The 24,490-nt window shown below is 43.7% G+C and overlaps 1 protein-coding gene across 2 annotated transcripts in view; it reads left to right on the forward strand.

Moving 5' to 3' along the window:
• The window catches only part of NAF1 (nuclear assembly factor 1 ribonucleoprotein), a 1,472,570-nt gene that overhangs the window by 927,021 nt on the left and 521,059 nt on the right, over positions 1-24,490 (forward strand). The window lies entirely within an intron of this gene.

Below are 24,490 nucleotides of genomic sequence, written 5' to 3' on the forward strand. Positions count from 1 at the left end.
TTTTGGCTGCCCTTTTGGAAACCTTTTCTCATGCCTCTGCGGCTCCTGACTGTCAGCCTCCACCAGCAAAGACACCTGATAGGATCTACAAGGTGCCCGAGTACTGTAACTTTTTGTATAAATGCACTTCCGCTGATCCTTTAATAGTTTGTTTCTTCTGATAAATATTCTAAGCTATTGCGTTCTACTAAGCTCTTTCCTGTAAGGATAGTCTAGCCATGGAAAGGTTGGGCAAGAAAGTTTATACTGCTGTCACCCTCCCTCTTAGCGCCATTAATTACCAGACCCATATGATCAGGTATATTTTGGCCTTCTGCTCTTTCCTTGTTGGAGTCCACTTGTCAGGTTCCCCTTCACTCAATAAAAAGCAGGTGTAATGCAGCTGATGCCTCTGCCAGGGCTGCTGCTTTTGGTTCAATAATGAGGCATTTTTCTTGGCTATGTCTTTAGGCTTTACCTAATTATATTAAAGCTAGGCTTTTGGATGCCTCTCTATAAACAAAAATCTTTTTGGGACTGCTGCTGCTGATTTATTGTCTGTCCAGGATAAGGCCTTGCAGGAACTCAAAATTATTTTTGTTCCCCTTTCCCCAAATTCCAGAAGAATTATTCTTCTAAATCCACCTTTGTTCGTAGACAGACTAGCCTCCCTCTTAAAGGCAAGAAGGGTTCTAGCTGTGTTTCTCCTGCTAAGTCCACTCAGACTCCTCCTTCCCAGAAGCCTTCTTTTAAGGTTCCGTTTGTTTGTCTGGCCAACCCCCTTTGTCTCTCTGCCTTTCTCTGTCTGTTCCAGATTGATATCTGATCACTTCAGACTCTTGGGTGCTGTCTGTTGTCTGTCAGGGATATGTCATAGTTTGGAAATCCCCCCCCCCCCCTTTGAGGGATTCCTCAAGCTCCTCGAGAACAGCTTCTCATTTTCCAGAGGTTCTGCGCTCCCTTTTGAATTAGAGTATCATTCAGTCCCACCACCCAGGTGTGGAAGGGGTTTTATTCAAGAATGTTTTTGGTTCCTCAGAAGGAGGGTATGTGGAAGACCACCTTTGGACCTTTCACTGCTCAATATCTTTCTGAAGGTTCCTTCTTTCCAGATGTTGCCTCTTCAGGCCTTGTTTCATGTTCTTCTTCCCCAGGCCTTTTTGGATACTGTAGACCTCAAGGATGCCTACCCTCACATTCCCACGCATCCTCTGTTCAGGAAAGTTTTGCGTTTGTCTGTTTCTTCCTTGTAATTTCAGATGTTCTTCATGTTTAACTGTTATATTCCTGACTGTTGGGATTTCCTGCTGTGAAAGCCCTTGGCCAGCGAGACTACCAGAGAAAACTGTTTTCACCTCCTAGGCTGGAGGATGCCCTAACCAGTCTGCTCAAGTATAAAGGGAGCCAGTCTGCATCATCACTTCAGTCTTTTCTTGCCACTGAAGCCCGAAGCTGTGTACACATGCATTGGTCAGTCAGTACCAGAGAGAAGTTGTCATCTGAGAGATAAGTACCCCATTAGGGAATGCCTCTTTTGTTTTTCTTTAACTCATGGCAGATAAAGTAAACAATTGTCTCCACTGTGGTAAACAAAATCCCACACAGAGACTTCCATATACTTTGTATCACTTGTTTAAACCCAGACCACGTTTCTGTGCTAGGTTTAATGCTAGAACTACTAGGTGAAGGGATTGATTCTTAGCACAGTTGCTGAGACCGGAATCTGTACAGTCTCATCCGATGTCCGCCAGTCATCCCAAACTCATTTTACCTAAGTGCAAAAAAGAAAAGAAGCAAAACTAACGCCTTCGGATGACAATCATTCACCCTCTGACTCTCCTACTAGACTTGTGATTGTTGAGGAAGGTGAGGTGCTTTTGCAGCCCCTTTCAACCTTTGAAACAGTGACCCAGGCCTCTGTTGAGACCTGTTTGGAGTCTGCCATGCCCTTGGTCCCTTCTACTTCTACATACCTTTGCCTCATTGGTTGGGTCCGAGACCGATGAGCAGGCTTCAGCTTCCGACGAGCTCTTGTAAACTGACACATCAAGGCATAGGCCTGCGCTGGTGTATTTTAAACCCAGAGAATCTGGCACCATGGTGTCTGATGTATTTAAGCCCAAGGCCAAAACCAATGTGGCAGAGTCTTTGTCTAGGCTTGCAGGCTCCCAGTTACAGAGATCCCAACAGTATTTGATCAGACTGACTGAAGACTTAATTAACATTATAAGGGCTTGACAGACCACATGGGATAAAACCCCAGGAAGAAAGAATAAGGGATATCCCTCCTGAATTTTTTCCAGACCTATTGCAATCAGAAGAAGATTCTGATCTTAGAGGTGTCTGGATCAGACTAAGGCCCCTCTTATACATCCTATGTGGAATCTGATACAGAGGAAAATCTTTCCTCTGCTTCCTCACCAGAGGCTCTCACCTTTGGAGAAACTTTCTATGATATGAGGCAGGATTTTCAGTGGGAGACACAAGAATACCCCCAGGCCAAAAAGAGATAGGGAGTTCTTGAATCTCCCTGAACACAGACCCCTAGCTATTCCACCCATTTTGGAAGTGGTGGAGGATGTTTTCTAGGATGCCTACTGAAATCCTGACTCCCCTCCACCCTGCCCCTAGAAAACCAGACCTGTTCTACAGGGTACAAGATTCTCATAAATTTCGGTTTAAGAACTCCTCTGCTGACCCAGAAGTGGTCACTCCAGGGCCTAAAGGGGCTAGAGCCAGTTCCTCCAGGAATTATTTGCCTACAGACAGAGCATAGGGCCCTTGATAGGTTTGGAAAGAAAGTATACACTTCTGCTACTCTGACTGTGAGGGTCCTCGACAGTCAATTCCATATGATGAAATACCAGCAAACCATTCTCGATCAGCTTAAGCAAAAGCTTTCAGCCCTAGAGGATAAAAATCTTTCCAAGGAACTTTTAGAGCTATGTCACTCCACTTTCCAGGTAGCTAAACAATTCCATGCACTGTGACTGTGATGCCATGGAGGCCTCCTGCAGGGCAACGGTCACTGGATCAGTAATTAGGAAACTTGCTTGGCTTAGGTAGTAATCACACTCTGATCATGTAAAGGGTAGCTTTTTCGATGCATCCCTTGACAAAGACAAGCCTCTTTGGCCCTAAAACTGAAGCAGTCCTTAAAAACACGGAGGACAGGGCAAAGTCTATGCAAATGATAAAGGATTTTCTGCAAGTGCAACCTCCTAGGTTCAGCAAGGACTTCCCCACAAAGCATTGGTCCTTTCCCACCCAGCCTAGGAGTAAACAGAGGGTGCCTCAGAGGGACAGAACCCCCAGGCAAAGGCCTTAGCAGCAAAGATCAAAGCAATGGATCTCTGAAATTCACAGGCAAGGGAGTTCTAGGCCACAAGCCCCTGCCAGAGAACATTTATGATGCACCCTCATTGCTCCACCCTTCCAGCTCTACCCCAAAACTAGGAAGAACGCTATCACTTTTCCATCAAAACTGCACCCACATCACTTCAGATCAGTGGGTTGTAGACATCATTTCAAATGGTTACAAATTCACTTTCAAAGAGCTTTTAAAATACTCAGGTTACCCAGATGTACCTAAAAATCAAAAATCGCAGTCTCTCAACCATTCAGATTCTGTGCTCTCAGGGAGCGGTGGAGCCAGTTCCAGTAGAACAAAAAAAAAGGAAAGAGTTTTACTTGAGGTTATTCCTAATCCCCAGAAAGGAAGGTTCTTGGTGTCCCATACTGAACCTGTCCAACATAAATCAGTTTCTCAGGGTGCCAAAATCCAAAATTCAAAATGTTGACCCTTCAAAAATTACTACCAATAATAACTCCTCTTGCCTTCATGGTCTCAATAGACCTAAAAGACACCTATTGATACTTCCATGCCTATCTACTTATTATATGGCAGTAACATTTTATAACAATTGTTACTATCTGCAATGACTTTGTGGATAGAACAGATGCTAGTTATCTACTGAATGTACTGTGTTCTTCATCTGTAACTATGTTTGTAATATTTTAATTGCTAGGATTCTTAATCTGTAACTATGTCTGTAATATTTTAATTTGTGGAGCCTGGTCAACAAATATAAATAAATACATTTGCACATTCCCATGCAAAAGTCCCACAGAAGCTTTCTGGCTTCAGAACAAGCGCCAGTCGCTATTAGTTTTCAGCACTGCCCTTTGGATTGTTTACCGCTCTGAGTTTTCACAAAGTGCTTGTCTCCTGCTATTGCTTTCTGCAGGACCAAAAGGGTCCAAATTTACCCCTACCTGGACAATTGTCTGATACAAGCCACAGATCTGTCAAAGATCCGCAAGGACCTTAAATTCACATGCGTCCTCCTGACTTCCCTGGGGTTTGCACTAAACCTCAAGAAATCAATCACTGTCCCAACCAAATGGTTTTCTTAGGGGCATTGGATTCTTCACTTCAGAGGGTGTGTCATCCCCCCCCACCCCCCCCGACAGTCACCTTTTTGACGGACTACTTCCAAAAAATCCAGGAAAAATAGTGCATCACAGCCAGAGAATTCCTCAGAGTGCTGGGATACATGACATCCTGTATACTCATGGTGCCCCAGCCAGGCTGCACATGAGGATGCTTCAGTGGTGCCTGAATAATATGTTGTGCCAGAGCTCTCAGTCCCTGGACAGCGAACTACACCTGATAACGTATCTCAAACAAGGGTTTGCATGGTGGGTACAGGCTTGCATGCAAAATCAGGGCCTAGCCTTCCAATTCACACCTCAGGGCCAAACGCTCACCACGGATTCTCCAGATACAGCATGGGGGGGGCCCATGTCCAGCACCTCCAAACGCAAGGAATATGGGACACTCATTATAGGAGGAAACACATAAATTGGAAAGAGCTTATGGCAGTAAAAAAAGGTTTACTGGCCAAAGAAAAATGGGTACAGAGACAATACCACAGTTATGTGGTAAATAAACAGGTATGGAGGCACGCATCCTATGCCTTGTGCTGTCTAGCCATGCAAGTCTGGGAGACTGCACACACTAAGGCTACACTTCATAGCACTACACACTCTAAGGCTACACTTCATAGCACAGTATCTGCCAGGGGAGCAAAATACTCTAGCAGATCACCTTAGCAGAAGCTTGACAGAGACCCCATGAATGCCAACTGCATCAAGAAATATTTCTTACCATAACTCAGAAATGGAGGGGGGGGACCCACAGGTGGACATATTTGCCAACAAAGACAACATCCACCTGAAACAATTCTTCACCAGGACAAAGCAGACATCTACATGGAGAACAGACACCTTCTCCTTCCCATGGACTCACCTCATTTACACCTTGCCTCCCTTGTTTTCAGACCTTTACAACTCAACATTAAAGCAACAGCCAAGATAAAAACACCATTAAAGACAAAGAAGCAAGTACAGCATTCTCCTGGACAGTCCTCCATGCCTAGGAAACAGATGCTCAAAATGGCCGAAGACCTCATTACTCTAATCAGGGGATCCCATCCCCCTCTTGAAAAAACGGCCTAGGCAGGATACAGACCATGATTCCTCTGATCAGGTTTCCATTTCCTCGGATTCCTCTTCAGACCAGGAATACTCTCTACCTCCCTATGAGGACTCTAATGCTGAAGAATCTATCCCTTCAGCCTCTCCTCCTGAGGATTACTCTTTTGGGGAAACTTTACATACCATGAGGGAGCATTTCCATTGGGAAAGTCAGGATTATTCAGAATCCAAGAAAAGGCTCAGGGACTTCCTTTTATTGCCTCAGCACAGGCCCCTTGCTATTTGCCTGTGTTAGATATTGTGGATGATGTGTTCTCTGAATCCAGCTTATCTCCTGATTCTTTGCCCCCTGCTCCAGCCAAGCCAGATAGGTATTATAGAGTCCCTGACTCTCACAAGTTTCTTTATAAAAACCCTTCTGCTGACCCAGAAACCATTTTCCAGGGTCCCAAAGGGGTTAAGGTTTCCATTGCAAAAAATCCAGTCCCCTCTGACAGAGATTCTAGAGTATTGGATAGATGGGGGAAGAAAGTTTACACTTCTGCAACTTTAGCAGTAAGGGCTTTAAATTGCCAGTTTCACATGCTTAAGCACCAACAATATTTAATGGCTCAGTTAAAACAGAAAATGCTTACAAGCTCAGAAGCTCCTGACTATAAAGAAATGCAGGATTTATTGCATGCAGTTGAACAGGTGGGAAAACATACTCTGCAATGTGGTTTTGATTCTTTAGAGGCCTCTTGTAGAGCCGCAGTTACAGGTTCTGTGATTCAAAGACATGTTTGGTTAAAAGAACAGAGTTACCTGACCATGTTAAGGCAAAATTATTGGATGCTCCTTTACAGCATGATACCTTGTTTGGTGTTAAGGCAGAAGAGGTGTTAAAGAAAATGGAGGATAAAGCTAAATCTATGCAAACAGTCAAAGATTTCTTACAGGTACAGCCACCTCGATTTTGCAGAAATTGGCCAACAAAGAATTGGTCCTTTCCAGTGTCAGACAGGCCACAGAGAGGCAGATACAGACGCCCAAGAGGCAGATCTCAACCCCAAGGCTCTTACAGACAACGACAGTGGGGTACCTCAACCCCAAAAGGAGGTGAGGACAAGTCTCAACCCTACAGGAGACAGTAACAATGACTTCCCCCTTCGTATGCCAAGCACTTCCCTTTTGGCAACCCCCTTGGGGGGGGGGGACTAGCACTTTTTTCTCAAAATTGGCAAACAATCACCCAAGACAAATGAGTTCTGAATATTGTGTCTCAAGGATACAGGTTCCACTTTCACACCTTACCAAGGCTAAAGGGAATGCCAAACCTGGCACAAAATCAATGGGCAGAGGCTCAAAAATGAGCAAGACAAGATTGCAGAAGATACCTCAGACTCAAAGCGGGTACAATGCACTACCAATTCTCTGCACTGCCCTTTGGCTTATCTACTGTGCCCAGGGTCTTTAGAAAGTGCCTGGCACCAGTAAATTGCATTTTGCAGGCAAAAAGGAATTTAAATATATCCATACCTGGACGATTGTCCCATTCAAGCAGAGAAAAAGGACATTCTTCTAAAGCATCTGGCTCTAGGGTACACAGTAAATGAAAATAAGTCAAAACTAGTGCCCTCACAACAGATAATATTCCTGGGTGGCAGCTTGGACACAACGGCCCAGATGGCTTCTCTCACGCCAGACAAACAAAGACAACTGACTCAATATTTTCAATTACTGGCAAAAAAGTCCCATCTCCCTGCAAGAAAAATTCTGCAGGCCCTGGGATTCATGGCATCCTGCATACTACTAATTCCATATGCCACACTGCATATGAGGAAATTACAGTGGTACCTAAAAAGTGTTTGGACTCAACACTCTCACAGTTTAGAAACAGTAATATCAATAATTCCCTGCCTACAACAGGAGTTTCGATGGTGGGCACAGGCATGTCACTTCAACAAGGGTCAGCCTTTCATTCTACCCACAGCCAGGCAGACTAACAACAAATGCTTCGGATTACGCCTGGGGAGCACACATGGCAGGAAAATGTATTCAGGGCAAGTGGACCACAGACCAAATGCATCTTCACATCAGTCAAAAAGAGATGTTGGCTGTTCAAAATGCCCTAACAGCTTTCAAGGACCTTCTGCATCCAGGACAATTATTAAAGACAGACAACACCACAGTAATGTGGTACATAAACAAGCAAGGGGGCACTCATTCTTATCCCCTATGCAGGCAAGCCATGACCTTGTGGAACACAGCTCTGACGTATCAAGTTTATCTGCAAGCACAATTCTTGCCAGGAAAGAAAAATACTCTGGCAGACTATCTCAGCAGAAATATCATGGACCCTCGCAAATGGAAATTGATTCCACAAATCTTCAGCATGGTAATGCAAAAATGGGGGTGCCCAGACATAGATCTTTTTGCCTCCCCACTGAATTGCCAAGTACAAAAATTCTGCACAAGGACTTACCACATACAAGCATGGAAAGTGTATGCTCTTTCGTTCAGCTGGAAAAGCCTAAAAGTTTATGCCTTCCCACCACTGCCTCTCCTTTCAGAGGTACTCCTAAAAGCCAGACAAGAAAAACCACAGATGATCCTGATTGCTCCAGACTGGCCACGTCAGTACTGGTACCCACGTCAGCACTGGTACCCAATCTTAAAGAACTTAGCTCAAGACCCACCATGGATTTTGCCTCAAATTTCACACCTCCTGACTCAACAAAACAATCAGATCCTGCACGGTCAGCTCAAAACCCTAAACCTGGCTGCATGGCAGATTCATTAGTCAAACAGGCAACACCTCTCTCTAAAGCTGTTATGGATGTCATTCTGGAAGCCAGGAGGCTTAGCACCAGGAAATCTTACTCAGAAAAATGGAAAAGATTCTGTGCCTGGAACCAGGCTCAAAGCCTTGACCCTCTTGTCCCAAACATTCCTCATATTTTACAATACTTAACTGAGATGTTGGACAAAGGCCTATCCTTCTCATCAATTAAGATCCACGTCTCTGCCATCTCAGCTCATTACAACATGAATCCTCCTTTATTCTCTCATCCCTTGCTAACGCAGTACCTCAGAGGGGCTAAAAACATAAGACCGCCCTGGAGAGCACCAACACTGCCGTGGGACCTCAATTTTGTTTTGGAAAAACTGACCTTGCCACCTTTTGAGCCAGCCAATATAGCCAATCTAAATTTTTTATCATGGAAAACAGCTCTGCTCCTGGCAGTAACTTCAGCACGAAGAGTCTCAGAGCTACATGGCAGTGGAACCTTTTATAATATTTCATCAGGACAGGGTTTCTTTAAGGACAAACCCTACCTTCATGCCAAAGGTGGGTATCTATTGTGGCTCTTAACAAAACCATCCATTTGCCAACTTTCTATCCAAACCCCCAGAATAAAGGGGAGAATCTTCTGCACTCTTTGGACATACACAGGCATTAAATCTTCCTTTCAGGAATCATTGGAACAAGGTCATACAGCTCATGTCAAGCCATCTAAACCTTCTAAGAGATCTTCCACTGCTGAATCTTCAGAGCTGGAAAAATCTCCGTCATCCAGTAAGTCGAATTCTAACAAATCTTCGACCTCGGCGCCACTGATTTTGGATCAGACAGTTATCACAATGAGGAGCTGGTCCATGGTACTGGAGCCGGTATCTCGCATTCTGAAATCTCCGATATTGCGATCTGTAGCTTCTTCGGCTCCGTCTTCTTGGTCTTCAAGGATCCTATCAGACATGGATGTGGATCGTGTGCTGCAGAGGCTTCTGCAGACACCCCAGCGTTGGCCAAGCTTGTTGTGGCCGACACTTCGGGCTTTGGAAATGTACACCCCCCCCCTTCCATATCTGTTCCTCCTCTGATCCAACTCAAACGGTTTCGGAGCCTGAGTGCTTGGAACTGAAGATAGTGGAGCTGTCTGTACTGAGACCTACTCCAGGACTTTCGGATCCGACCTCTGACTGCTTCGTTGCTGACCGAGGAGTGTAGGGGGTGACACTCGCTGGTCGGGTCCGGGGAACTGGAGTTGAACTGATCTTTCGGGTCCGACTTTGCCTCTCAGGCCTTCAGTGCGTGTGAGTTCGGCACCTACCTCTGGCTCGGAGCCTACCGTCTTGGTGCCGAGGGAATCGACTGTATCTTTGGATCCAGGAGTTCCTTCGCATTGGAGCCGGGGGCCTTTTATGCCATGAGGGGAGCATTGTCCCCACGGACAACCACATAATCAGGACCAGCAACTTCTCCCCCTAAAGCGCCAATGTCTACCTCGTCATCACAGATTCCACAACAGCGTAGAGACGCAGAGCCTCTGGAAGCCCCATTGGGTGATCCCTTCTCTTCCAAGTCCTCATCAGAAGCTCCCACTGAGGAGGTCCCTCAGAAGAGGCTATGCAAGAGGAAGCATTTGGATTCCCTTCAGGAATCAGTCACGTCAGAAACTGACTTGGATGATTCAGAAAGTTCCCCACAGTCACCCTCAGGAGATATCTCCTTCATAGATATCTTAGAGATTCTCAAACAGAGGGGTGATTGGCAACCCATCAAACTTTGATATCTCCTTCATAGATATCTTAGAGATTCTCAAACAGAGGGGTGATTGGCAACCCATCAAACTTACTGATGATGAGTCAGTCTACCTGAAGGCTTTTGGGTCTCAGCCCTCCGCCTCTTGGGTGTCTCCGCCTTTCGACAAACTCATGGACTTAATTTGTCGAAAAGTGTGGGAGTCTCCAGATACAGTGGAACCTGTCCCTAGGAGACCTAATAAGTTTATTACTTCACCACAAGACAAGGCTTTTCTCACCAAGGGAGTCCCTGTTGATGCCATGGTGGTGGCGGCGACCACCAAGAAGGAGTTATCCGAAACTTTGTTTGTCCATCCACCGAATAAAGATTCGAGAGTCATGGACAGATATGGAAAGTGCATATTTACTTCAGCTACTTTTGCTCTTAGGTCGCTGAATTATCTTGCGCATTTCACTAGATTGCAAAGAGATCTAAAAGATCTAGGAGATGCTCTACAGGGTTCAGTAGCTTTGGGTTCTCGGGCAAAATATCCTCACAGCTCTCCACTGTTAATTCCCTAATAAACTCGTTCATGCGTCTGATTTCATAAGCAGCTGATGGAGCTAGCAGAGCAGTGGATACAGGAATTCTTCTTAGGAGACATTCCTGGATGCACTTGTGTTCATTTGCAGAGCCCTTTAAGTCATCCTTTATCAACACCCCTTTTGATGGTTCGTCCCTTTTTAGACCCAAAGTGAAAGAAACGCTTAACAGGTGTGAACAAGAGGGGAAGGACTCTGTCTGCTGTCAGAGTCCATTATTCCACACCTACCAGACCGTACCCCAAAGGTCAGAAAGGATGAAAGATGTGGTTCCGTAAAACTCAAATTGCCTTTCAGGACACACATGGTGAACTCCCCGCCATAGGAAGAGGAGGGGGGCAATAATGGAAGTGCCAGAACAGTTCTTTGGGAAGCCCTGTCAGCGCTCATGAGAGGAGGCCCGCCTGTCCATCTCTGGAGGCAGTTGGGAGACGTTTATTTTTGTACCCAGACGCCTGGCTTCAAATAAAAGATAGTGGGTACAAAGCATTATATCCAGAGGTTACTCTTTTTCCACCCCACCTCCCTCAATAAGAAGGACCCCAGACATACCACCCAGTCACAGGGATCAAGCAGCCATAGAAATTCTAAATTGCTAGAAAAGAGTCATCCAGCCAGTTCCCGCAGACCAGATATGATCTTGAACTTACTCAAGGTTCTTTTTAATTCCAAAGAAAACAGGACTGGAGACCCATTTTGGATCTCAAATCTGTGAAGAAGACAAAGTTCCAGATGGTTACACTGCAGTCAATACTTCCTTTTTCTAGGAAAAGACAATTGGATGTGCTTGATTGCGTACTACCACATATAAAAATGGGCAGACTATCCAGAGATCACCTGCGCTTTCGGTTGGGGGGCAGTCACTACCATTTTCGAGCACTGCCCTTTGGTCTCACAACAGCCCCCAGACTGTTCACCAAATGCATGGCAGTAGTCATTGCTCACTTGAAACATTTGGGATTCCAGGTGTTTCCATACCTAGACAACTGGCTCCTAACCGCTGCCACCAGGCATTAACTCATTCAAGCAAGAGACACTGCTATGAATCTATGCTGCCAGTTGGGGATTACCATAAATTTAGAAAAATCTGTCTTATTGCCATCGCAGCATACCATTTTTATAAGAGCAGATCTAGACACCACCACAATGACCTTAAAACTTCTGTCAGAAAGGGTTTTTGCTCTTCATAAACAGGTTCTCACCCTTCTCTCAAAAGAAAAAGCCCCGGCTTCCATGGTTCTCAAATTGTTGGGTACAATGGCGGCAGTAGTCATTGCGGTTCCACTGGGTCGGATGCATATGCGGATACTGCAATGGCTCCTTTTCATGCAGTGGTCCTTTCAGGAATGCCCAATGTCTTATCCGATTCTAATCATGAATTCATGCAAGAAGGATCATCAGTGGTGGCTGACATCGCATTCTGTAATGATAGGACGTCCCTTTGTTCTCCACAACTCTATCACCATAGTGACCACAGATGCTTCCCTGATTGGGGGGGGGGGGGGGGGCATTAGGAAAGAACAGAATACGAGGCTTACCTGAATGTCATTGTCCTAAAATGAGAGCGGTACTTCTGGCGTTGCAGTCCTTTCAAGACTCTCTTTCTCTGGGGACCATTGCAATCCAGACAGACTAACAACATGTCAGTAATCAGTACATAAACAAGGAGGAACCAAATTTGTACCCCTTATGTCAAGAGGCCTTGAGAGTATGGCAATGGGCAAACTCCACCCATTGATTTCTGATAGCAACACACATCCTGGGAAAGTCCAACGCGATGGCAGACAAGCTGAGCCGAGCAATTCTGTTGCTTCACAAGTGGTCCCTAAAGAAAGAAGTGGCGGAAGGGATATTCCACTTATGGCTTCAGCCTTGCTACGATCTTTTTGCCATACCCACAAACACGAAATGCAGCAGGTACTTTTGCCCTAATTACCCCACCAGGGGAAGCCCCAAGGGATGCACTTGAACACGATTGCCCCCCCCCCCCCCCAGGGTCTCCTTTATGCTTATACAGTTTTGTACCTACCATAAATGTAGATGTTCGAGTGTTCATTACACTTAGGTTATCCTGCCGTCAGGCGGTCCCGCAGTCGGCCAGAGTTCCAAAGTCTTGGTCCGGCGTCGGTTGCTGTCGCTTCTTCCCTGATGTCAGTGCGCCAGGGGTATATAAGATGCATCTGACACCATTTTCTTCAGTTTTTCTTGCCCCAGATGTCAGGTGCCCCCAAGTAGGCAGGCAATACATATTGCTAATAAAACATACATAAAAAATAAAAACAATACCTTCAGTTACAAGCAAATACACCACAAAGGTTGTATAGGATAGAAAGGTCCAGCTAGGACAGTGTGGATGGAGGGAGGGTAACCTGGACTGCAGTAGTGTGAACACTCGAACATCTACATTTATGGTAGGTACAAAACTGTACTATGTTCATCGTGTTACACTCTGCTGCAGTCATTACACTTGGGTAGAATCTCAAAGCTAAGGTTGGGTGGCTGGTCTATAAAGAGTTAGGATTGGATATGAGGCCCTGCAGAACTGCAGTGGCAAATCCTGCTCTGGATTTAGAGTAAAGAGGCAAGTGGTAATGCTTGGTAAAGGTGTGCACTGAACTCCAAGTTGCAGCCATTACCTCTGATACCCAGAGTTTTACAGAAAGCCAGTGCTCTGGGAAGGACCATAATTCTGATAGCCCCCTACTGGCCTCACCAGATTTGGTTCCCCTTTCTTCGGCCTCAGCTGTTGGAAGAACCTTGTATTCTGGACCCAGTTCCAGACCTCCTGACTCACTCATGGGGGGGGGGGGGGGTCTTCATCCGTCTCTTCAGTCCCTCATATTGACAGCTTGGCTGCTCCTATTCCTAACATAGCCAGGCTTCCGAATCTTTCAGCTGCAGCGCAGCATATATTGATATCCTCTCACAAATCCTCCACTAGAAAGCTATATCTCAGCAAATGGAAGATTCTCTATATGGACATTACAAAATCATATTGATCCTTATTTATCTTCAGTAGCTACTATTTTGGAATTTTTGACAAAGCTTTTCAATGAGGGAGCAGCTGCCTTGACTATTCGAGTTCATTTGGCTGCATCTCCCACTTCCATCTTGGTGAGGAAGGGTCTATTGTCATGTCACATAGACTCTCGAAGGCATTTCTCAAAGGCAATATAAATTTAAGACCACCCATCAAATCACCTATTTCTCCATGGAATCTAAATTTTGTTCTATCACAAATAATTCTACCACCCTTTCAACCAGCCTCTTCATGTGACCTAAAGTATATCACATGGAAAGCCATCTTTCTAGTAGTTATTACTTCTGCTCTGAGAGTTTCAGAATTATAGGCCTTGTCCATTAAAACCCCCTTATATGATTTTTCATAATGATAGTGTCTCTCCGGGCAAATCCCTAATTTTTACCAAAGGTATGTTCAGAAACAAATTTCAGTCAGTCTATAGAGTTGCCTGTACTTTTCTACAAGTATGGCATATAAGACAGAGAATATGCTGTACAAGCTTGACGTTCACAGACTGCTCCACTTCTATTTAGACAGGACTACAGATTTCAGGAAGACGGATCAACTCTTTGTTTCCTTCTCAGACTTCACGAAGGGTGCTCCTGTTGTAAAAAGCACTTTATCTAAATGGTTATCGGATTGCATTTCCTTTACTTATAGTTCAGTGAATATGCCATTACAAGACAAGGTAAAGGCCCATTCAACTAGAGCTGTCTCCACTTCCTCAGCCTTTTCTGCCAAATTACCAATAGGTACAATTTGTGCAGCAGCTACTTCATCAAGGCCTCATACCTTTATCACTCATTACAAAGTGGATAGGGCCTCCAGGGACAGGGCTTCCTTTGGTTCCACTGTCCTGAAGAATATACTCTCATGAGCCATCCAAGAAGATGGTGCTTGGGATGCTCTTATCAGTAAGAATGAAGGCAAGATAGAACAACTTCATATAAAGAAGTTATGTATTCGCCATAACGTTTCATGTGAGTTGTTCATCTTGCCTTCATTCTTACATCCCACCCTCCAACCCCCTTCCAGGCTTCTTGAGTATCGAGAACCTGAGGTGAGGCATGGCTGTAACTGACCTTTATTTAGTGTATTCTATGCTGTTGCTATATTTGGAGGTGGCTTATTGGGAGATGGCTTATACCATTGTTGGCAGCAAACGAGATCTGAGGGAAGAACCAGTGCATCATGGGATAAGGGCGTAGGCCACGAGCAGGTTGAAGACCTGGAGCTTTTGTATTTGGCCAAGTTGGAGTACAATATCAGCTCCGAGCTCATTAGTAAGAATGAAGGCAAGATGAACACCTCGCATGGAACGTTATGGTGAGTACATAACTTTTTTTATCTTCTATGAAGACAGGGTCTCCCTTAGAACTAATCCTTCTTACATGGCTAAGGTGATCATGAATACATGTCTAACTCATGCCATTCATCTACGTTCCTTCTTCCCTAACCCTCAGAACAGAGGGGAAAGAACACTTCATTCTTTGGATATATACAGAATGCTACGGTGCTATCTAGACAGGACAAAATCATTGAGGAAATCAGATCAGCTCTTTATAACCTTCGCCCATGGCTCTGAAGGAAAGCTTCTAAACAGGCAATTTCCAAGTGGATATCCCACTGCATTTCTTTCTGTTACAGCCGTCATGGCAAAAAGCCCCTTGATTTGGTTAGGTCACACTCAACTAGGGTCACAGTTATTTCTGCAGCTTTCCTTAAGGGAGTCCCTTCCAAAGACATTTTGGAGGCAGCCACCTTCACATGGCACTACCGCCTTGCAGACTTTTCTAAGTCTAGAGCAGGATTTGTACCTGCAATGCTGCAGGGAATCCTCTCTTTTCCATGATCTCTTTCCACCTTCAATAAAGCTTTGGGAATCTTCCTAACAGTCAGGACTGCAATAGTGAAACACGAAGAAGTAGTACAGTTGTGTACACTTATAAATGTAGATGTTAGAGTGTTATTCACTGTTGCAGTCTTCTTTCCCTCCCTCCTACCCCCTCAGCCTACTAGGTAGGCTACAAGAAATCAACTGAAATAGCTGTGAGACACTACTCCAAACATCCCTGGTTTAGGTCCTTCCAGCTTGGTTCACCTATGGTACACTTTGGGCTCCATCTGCCAGCCTTGGAGGCGAAAAGAGTTTTCTCGGGCCAGCCAAGGGCTTTCATGGTAGGAAATCCCAACAGTCAGGACTGCAACGTCTATGAATGATTTAGCACCTGGTTCCACACACGTGTGGTGCACTGCTGGAGAGAGATGGCTCCATTCCATCTGCGCTCTGACCCAGTGACGAGCACCGCTCCTCACTGACTTTGTGGCTGGCTATCCCTGACCAAATGGAGATCCACAGCACTATGGTGGCATTACGTTTAGGCAGGATTCTGACTTAGAAGTGTTCAGTCATAATCCCACAGATGGTACCATCAGACTTTTGGTTCCTCAGCCAAGCACATACATCAAATGTCTGAATCCTGCAGTTCCTCTCGTACTGAACAGGATTACTATCGCAACAACACATCATCAGTAGGGTAAAACTAACCTGTCTCATGATGGTCCAAACATCTATATTTATAGTAAGGGTACACAACTGTACTTCCTCTGCTTTGCCCTTTGGCCTTTGTACTGACCCAAGTTATTAATGCCTCACTCCTGTCATTGCCTTTTGTAAGCTTCGGGGGATACAAATTTTTTCCTATCTGGACAACTTGTTTGTTCAAGCTCCATCTCCCAGCAGTCTGCTGCAGGATTTCCAGTTAACCATTTGTCTTTTATTATTGTCTGGGGTTCACCATAAACTTCCCAAAGTTTAGTTCTGACACCTTCACAGGATCGTGTTTTCCTCTGATGCAGGCTTCAGGTTTTTCCCATGCTGTCATTTCTCCCTGCTCCCAAGGTTTTGTCTCTGTCGACCTTTTTTCCAGTGTCGTCTTCCTCTGTTCTCTGTCACAGCTAGGGTATTTCTCAGGGTTCTGGGATTTATGGCTTTAGCTATTCCCATGCTTCCTCTCGCCAGGTTTTATGTGAGGAAATTTCAGTGGTACCTTAAAATTATTGCGACTCCATCATTGCCACCCCTGGAGATCCCTGTTCCATTTCTTTTTTGTCTCAAACTTGAGCTTCAGTGGTGGAGTCAACCCTCTTTCAAGCTCGGGCTTCCTTTCGAGGCTTCTACAGCCAAAAATCCTACCCCTTCAGGTAGAGATTCTTACCCCATCCATCCAGCGCCCTGGAAAGTTTATATGTCTGCAACCCTGGCGATCAGGGCTTTAAACTGCCAATTACATTTGCTTAAATATCAACAGCATGTTATGGGATTACTGAAAGAGAGAATGATGTTGATTTCTGATTGTGTTGAAAATAGAGTTACAGGATGTATTGCATTCAGCAGAACAGGTTGGAAAGCATACTTTGCAATGTGGTTTTGATTCCTTGGAGGCCTTTTGCAGGGCCGCCGTTACTGGATCTGTGATAAGAAGGCACGTCTGGCTCAAGGAGCAAAATCATGTTAAAGCTAAATTGTTGGATGCCCCTTTGCAGCATGATACTCTGCTTGGTAATAAGGCAGAAGAGGTATTAAAGAAAATGGAAGACAAAGCTAAATCTTTGCAAACTGTAAAAGATTTCTTACAAGTGCAGCCACCCAGGTTCAGTAGGCACTGGCCTACTATAAATTGGTCCTTTCCTGTGTCCAGCAGAACCAAAAGGGGCAAACCCAGGCGCTCAAAAGACTCCAGATATCAATCACAGGGAACTTATAGGTCAAAGCAATGGGGTGCCTCCACCTCCAAATCTGGAGGTAATAAAGCACAACCCTATAGTAAGCAGTCTCAATGACTTCCCTCTGCCATCTCCAAGTACTTATCTTTTGGCAACCCCCTTGGGGAGAAAACTAGCACTTCATGCGCAAAATTGGCAGTTAATAACCCAGGACAAGTCGGTATTAAACATAGTATCCCAGAGGTACAGATTTAATTTCCATACTTTGCCAGTTCCAAACGGATGGCCGGATCTGCCACAAAACCAGTGGGCAGAGGCCCAGAAACAAGTCATGTCCCTCATGGATAAGGATTTTATTCAAGACTGTTCCTGGTACCCAGAAAAGACAATTCATGGCGTCCAATACTGGACTTATCGATTCTGAACACGTTCCTGGACATTCCAAAATTCAAAATGTTGACTTTACACCAGCTACTGCCTATGCTAGGCAAGAATGCTTGGTTAGTAACTCTAGACTTAAGAGCATACCTGCATATCCCAATAAGGGAATCTTGCAAAAGATATCTCTGCTTCAAAGCAGGTTTTTTGCATTACCAATTCCCTGCACTGCCCTTTGGCTTATCTACTGCGCCCAGGGTCTTTACAAAGTGCCTGGCACCAGTAATTGCATTCTGCAGACAAATAAACATTCATATTTATCCTTATCTGGACAATTGTCTTATTCAGGCAGAGGACAAGGACACTCTTCTTCAACATCTGGCATTTGTAAAAAGGCTTCTATCATGCCTAGGGTACAGCATAAACGAAAAGAAATCAAAACTGGTACCTCTCTAATTACATTCCTGGGTGCAAGCTTGAATACAACTGCCCAGATGACTTACCTCAGGCCAGACAAATACAATTGACAACATACTTCAAACAAATGGCAGCAAAAACCCAGTTATTTGCAAGACAAATTCTGCAGACTTTGGGGTTCATGGCATCCTGCATTCTACTAATTCCATATGCGAGACTGCATATGAGGAAACTTCAATGGTACCTAAAAAGTTTATGGAGTCAACACTGTCACAGCCTGGAAACAATGATTCCTCTCATTTCCTGCCTACAACGGGAGTTTATTTGCTGGGCAAAGATATGTCACCAAAACAAGGGACTGTCATTCACTCTACCCCCTCCCACCCAAACCCTAACTACAGATGCATCAGACTATGCTTGGGGGGGGGCATCTGGCAGGGAGATGCATTCAGGGCAAATGGAGCCCAAACCAAATGCATCTGCATATCAACCAGAAATAAATGCTAGTTGTTCAGAATGCCCTGACAGCCTTCAAGGACTTACTTCATTCAAGACAACTACGGATAAAGACTGACAACACCACAGTTATGTGGTACATAAACAAGCAGGGGGGTACCCATTCCTACCCCCTTTGCAGACTAGCCATGGCCTTGTGGAACACCGCCTTGACTTACCAAATAAATCTTCAAGCTCAGTTCCTGCCAGGAAAGCAAAATACTCTGGCTGATGACCTAAGCATAAATCTTATGGACCCGCATGAATGGAAACTGGATCCACAAATCTTCAGCATGTTAACACAGAAATGGGGAAGTCCAGACAGAGCTCTATTTGCCTCTCCCCAAAACTATCAGTTGAACAAATTCTGCACAAGAACTTATCACAAAAAAGCATGGAAAGTGGATGCTCTATCCTTCAGCTGGAAGAACCTATCAGTCTATGTCTTTCCCCCTCTGCCTCTACTCTCCAAGGTCTTACTAAAAGTCAGACAGGAAGAACCAAAAATGATTCTAATTGCTCTGGACTGGCCTTACCAACACTGGTACCCACTTCTAAGGAATAATGTCACACCTTCCTCCGTGGTACTTGCCTCAAACACCTCATCTACTGTCTCAGCAGAACTATCAAATTCTGCACACTCCGCTCCAAACTCTGAATCTTGCAGCATGGCTAATCAATTGATTATTCAAACCACGCCTCTCAGTAAACCTGTGATGGATGTCATTTTGGAATCCAGAAGGCCTAGTACTAGAAAATCTTATACTGATAAATGGAAGAGATTCTGTGCTTGGAAAAAAGCACAAGGAATAGACACAGCAAGGCCCAATATTCCTCAGATTTTACAATACTTAACTGAGATGCTTGACAAGGGCCTATTTTTTTTTCAATAAAAATCCATGCCTCTGCCATCTCAGCTCATTACAACACAGAGCCTCCCCTCTTTTCTCATCCACTGTTAAAACAGTATCTCAAGGGGCCAAAAATTTAAGGCCTCCCAGGAGAGCACCAACTCCTGCATGGGACCTCAATTTTGTGCTGGAAAAACTCACCCTGCCTCCTTTTGAACCAGCAGCTACTGCGGATATAAAATTTCTATCTTGGAAGACCGCTTTTCTTTTGGCAGTTACTTCAGCTAGAAGGGTTTCGGAACTACAGGCACTCATGGCAGTGGAGCCTTTCATTACATTCTACCCAGACAGGGTGTCCCTCAGGACCAACCCTTCCTTTATGCCTAAGGTGGTATCCAGTGTGGCTCTTAACCAGACCATTCACCTGCCAATTTTTTTCCCAAATCCGCAGAACAAGGGGGAGCGGATTCTGCTTTCATTGGATGTACACAGACAACTAAGATTCTACTTAAACAGGACAAAATCTCTAAGAAAGCCTGAGCAACTACTGGTAGCATTTGCTGCAGGATCAGAGGGGAAGGCTATATCAAAGCAGGCTATTTCTAAATGGATAAGCCACTGCATTCATTTCTGCAATTTGCACCATGGTAAATCTGTGCCCAAGGGGATTAGATCCCATTCCACCAGGGCTGCCTCCACTTCAGCAGCTTTTCTCAGAGGGGTCCCAGCCAAAGACATTCTAGAACCTGCAACTTGTAGCTCTGTTCATAAGTTCATAAAGCATTATCATTTACCTCTCTCCTCAAAATCTAGGGCAGGCTTTGCCACTGCAGTCCTGCAGGGCCTTATAGCTGCTCCTAATGCTGTTTAGTTCCATCTTCCCATCCATAGCTTTGGGATTCTACCCAAATGTAATGACTGCAACAGTGAAACACGAAGAACATAGTGCAGTTGTGTACACTTAACATAAATGTAGATGTTTGAGTGTATTCACTGTTGCAGTCCAGGTTACCCACCCGCCATCCCCCATTCTATACCTTTTCTTTCCTTCACTATACTCAAAAGCCTTTGTGATGTATTTGCTTTTAGTTGAAGGTAAATTTTATGTTTCTAAAGTGCATTTATATATTTACAGTTTATTAATATATTTTTCCTCCCCATTTGGGGGGCACCTGACATCTGGAGCAAGAAAAATTGATTAAAATGGCGTCGGCTGCATGTTTTATACCACTGACAACCTGACGTCATGGAAGAGGAGACAGCAACCGACACAGGACCCAAGACTTTGTTATTCAGGTGACTGAGGGCAACCTGCCAGCAGATTACCCAAATGTAATGACTGCAACAGTGAATACACTCTAACATCTACATTTATGGTAAGTGTACACAACTGTACTTTGTCCTGAGTTCTGCACAGGATTAAGCAGGACTCTTCCAAAATCTTGCCAGTGACTTCCTTTTGGCCCTGACAGCATTGGTCCCCTTTCTTTCTCACTTGTCCAGGGACAATTACCACAAGGATCTTCTCACACAAGACAATGGATCTCTCATACATCCTTAGCTGTCCACTCAATAACTGACACTGTAGATAAGTACCAAAAAGGAATCAAAACCCTCTCTTTTGAGGATGCGCTCTGGGTTCTGCAGGAGGCTGGGAAAGCCATGGCCAGAAAGTCATATTTCCAAATGGAGAAGATTGGTGCCTCTCTCACCATCGGGATCCCCTGTCTCTGGAGGTTCCTCTCATTCTTTTATTTTTGTGATCTACTCAATGCTGGGTTAGCATTTTCTTCAGTTACTGCTCTCCTGTCGGGAATTTCTGCTTGTTTGCCCTTGAATCCTCCTCTGGGCTCTGTTTGAAGTCAAAATGTTTCGTAAAGGCTTCCTTCATGTCAGGCCTCACAGGAAGCCTATTCTGCCTTTTTTGGAACCAAATTATTTACTTGAAAAATTGTGACCCAAGCTCCTTTTAAGCCTGCCTCTTCAACTTCCTTGTAGCATTGTACTTGGAAGACTTTTCTTTTGGCCCTTACTTCAGCCAAGAGGGTGTCTGAACTGCAGGCTGTTACACTATTTTTCTTTTTTTTTTTTTTGTTTTCCACAGATACCGGGTGTCTGTCTGTGCTAATTTTTCTTTTATGCCCAAGGTGGTTAATGAATTGTCCCTAAATCAGTCTGTTCACTTTTCCTCCTTTTTCTCTTCTCCGCAGTCTGCCAGTGAAAAAGTTCTTCACACCTTGGATCTGCATAGACAGCTCAAGTATTAATTTCGGTAAGACGAAGACGGTTCGTAAGTGTGAGCAGCTTTTTGCTAGGGCTTTGGGTTTGGCTGTTTATAAGCAAACCATCTCATCCTGGGGTTTCTAAGGCCTTTCCTTTTGTTGTTGTTTTCATGGTAGAATTCTTTCTTTGTAAAGGCACATTCTACTATGGCAGTTGCCTTCTCTGGTGCCATTTTTCAAGTGTTTGAATACTGTTTCCATCACTGAGTAAGCTGTTTGGTCCTCTGTTCATACTTTCACTAAACATTACACATTGGACGTTGTTTCCAGGGCAGGTTATGCCAGGGCGGTTATGTGCCTTCCTCCTTTTAGTCATCTTCTTAGCTTTTGTACTTTCCCTTATGTACAGAATACTGCAGTAGTGGTATGGAAGGACATAGGACAGTTGTGTAAAATCTTACCATTATAGAAGATGGTTTCACTGTTGCAGTATTTGGTCCCTACCTCCTTTCCTCTCTTGCTCAGAGTCTTTTTTTGCCCTCCCTGCTGAGGGGCCTTTGTTTCCTTTTCCTTCTGACCATCTGTCCTTCTGGATGGAAGTGTTCTCTTTTGTCCCTGAGGATATTCTGCTTCTCCTTGGGCTTACAGTTCTGAGTGTTTACATCTGTACATGTTCTTTATGCCCTGTACCTTGCATGGTGAGCATACGTGTGATGTACAGTGCCTAAGATCTAAAGGTTTTGGTATACTGGCTGGGCATTGGGCTATCCTTGGCAGCAGATCCCTTATGTACAGGATATTTTAGCATTAAAAAGGACATCTACTGTGCTGCTAAGATTTTGCACAACTGTAATGTGTCAGCACAGGTAGAAAAACATAAAAGATATCCAGATAAATATGAAGGAAAAGTACAAATTAAACAATTCATTGATGATGCAAAAAGTTTTATATAGAATTGGGAAACAAAGCAAAAGGAATAAAAACACCACAAAAAAAATGAAGAAATAGATATGTTTTGGAGAGGTATCTATGAAGACCCTGTGGAACATAAAGATACCGAATGGATAGGAAAAGTAAAATAAATAGTAAGACGTTCAGATGTACAGGATGTGAAACGGGATGTAGTAATGGTTGGAAAAATTGAGACAAAATTAAGAAAAGTTCCTGATTGGAAAACCCCAGGCCCAGATGCAGTACCTAACTTCTGACTAAAAGTAGTAACATTGTTACGTAAGATTTAACCCCAAGTAAGAACTACTTGTATTCACATCCCGAGCAGACACCAACCTAGTTAACAAGAGGAAGAAAGATACTCCCCCTTAAGAGTGAACCTGCAAGCTACCCTAGAACTATAGACCAATAACTCTGCTTCTGAAAATGTATTCGCTATATACTAGAAATGATGCAGACAGTTTATAGTCATTTAGAAGAAAACTCAAATCATTGCAATAGAACAAAAGGGTAACAAAAGAAAGTCATATGGAACAAAGGATCATTTGTTAGTCATAATGGAAAACTGTAAAAAGGAAGTATCTCAAATATGGCAAAAACAAGATCAGGTACAGGGTAAGGTATCACCTCAAAAAGCAAGAAACAATCCAAAATGAAGGAGGTAAATACGCCACAACTATCGAAGCAAACCAGGTAGACAAACGTAAAAGATTAAATCCTTTATTCAACAGAAGTAAGCGCTTTCACGTCACATAGAATGCTTCATCAGACTTTAACAGAACAAAGAAAGCTCATTCCATTTAAATACATATGAAGCACCAATAACACACCTTCCCCATGTCACATGTATTCCACATAAAATCACATCATTCACTTTAAAAGGCACAGAAAAAAAAAAAAATATATATATATATATATATGTATGTGTATATATATATATATATATATATATATATATATATATATATATATATATATATATGGGTTCCTATGAGTTCATCGAAATGCCATTACATCGACGCTCACCTCTTCGACACGAAAACATCGACTCTTCATATCATCGAAATGTCAGGTAAGCGATCCTCCCGCTCGCAGGACCCATGGTAGCACTTGTGGCTATATTGCGAAGTAAATAACAACGCTGTCAAGGGGAATTGTAGGTAGTGACGTGATCCATACGCGTTGTAGCAGAAAAACAAGTGCTACCATGGGTCCTGCGAGGGGGAGGATTGCTTACTTGACATTTCGATGATATGAAGAGTCGATGTTTTCGTGTCGAATAGGTGAGCGTCGATGTAATGGCATTTCGATGAACTCATAAGAACCCATATATATATATATATATATATATATATATATATATATACACACACACACACAAAGTGTGTATAAAAAATATAAAAAAATAAAAAATTATATATATATATATATATATATATATATATATATATATATATATGTATACTAGAAATATACATAAGCATAAAAACACATATAAAAACACACATAAAGGCATACTAAGCATACAAGTATAGCTTAATGTTTGAATGGTCTATCTAATAAAAAAGGTTTCAATGATAACTTATCATTGAGACCATGACCTTTATCTGCAGCTAGCTTAATTATCCACCTAGCCTCCGTTCTCTCTGTTTTATTTCCAATATTGCCTAACCTCTCTGTGTCTAACAACTGTCCTATAACCATAAATCTAAATACATGTGTAATGTCATTCTGCAGAGTGTGCTTAGCCAGGGCATTTCCCTCATTCTCCCTGTGGATAGCATAAAGATGCTCCCTAACTCTTTCCCTCAATGTCCTATTAGTCTTACCTACATAAAAAC

Source organism: Protopterus annectens, chromosome 2.part1, assembly GCF_019279795.1.
Source record: "Protopterus annectens isolate FY-2018-M chromosome 2.part1, PAN1.0, whole genome shotgun sequence".
NCBI lineage: Eukaryota > Metazoa > Chordata > Ceratodontiformes > Protopteridae > Protopterus > Protopterus annectens.